This window comes from Penaeus monodon, chromosome 25 (genome assembly GCF_015228065.2).
Source record: "Penaeus monodon isolate SGIC_2016 chromosome 25, NSTDA_Pmon_1, whole genome shotgun sequence".
In the NCBI taxonomy this organism is placed as follows: domain Eukaryota; kingdom Metazoa; phylum Arthropoda; class Malacostraca; order Decapoda; family Penaeidae; genus Penaeus; species Penaeus monodon.
Window position 1 is genome coordinate 38,803,953 of NC_051410.1, and position 240 is coordinate 38,804,192.

A 240-nucleotide genomic window follows, 5' to 3' on the forward strand; every position below is an offset into this window, starting at 1 on the left:
GTGCTTTGGCAGCCTCAAAGTGCATCTTCAAGTGAAGAGTGTGGAGTAAAACATGAAAATTTCACTGATTTATCTGGGGCATGGAGGAGCCAGAGGGTGATGTAGCTAACACCAGCGGGTGTGGATAGACTCAGTGTTCTACCTACTTTAGGGTAATGCCTGTGTTACCTTCTCAGGATGTAAAGTGAAGTAAGTCGGCTGTTCTGGTTTATGTGTCTCCTGTGTAAGTGAATGTCATTG

The 240-nt window shown here is 45.0% G+C and overlaps 1 protein-coding gene across 1 annotated transcript in view; it reads left to right on the forward strand.

Moving 5' to 3' along the window:
- Positions 1-240, forward strand: part of LOC119589233 — a gene marked incomplete in the record, with an annotated part of 23,897 nt that overhangs the window by 248 nt on the left and 23,409 nt on the right. The window contains 1 exon segment of the mRNA XM_037937835.1: positions 6-189.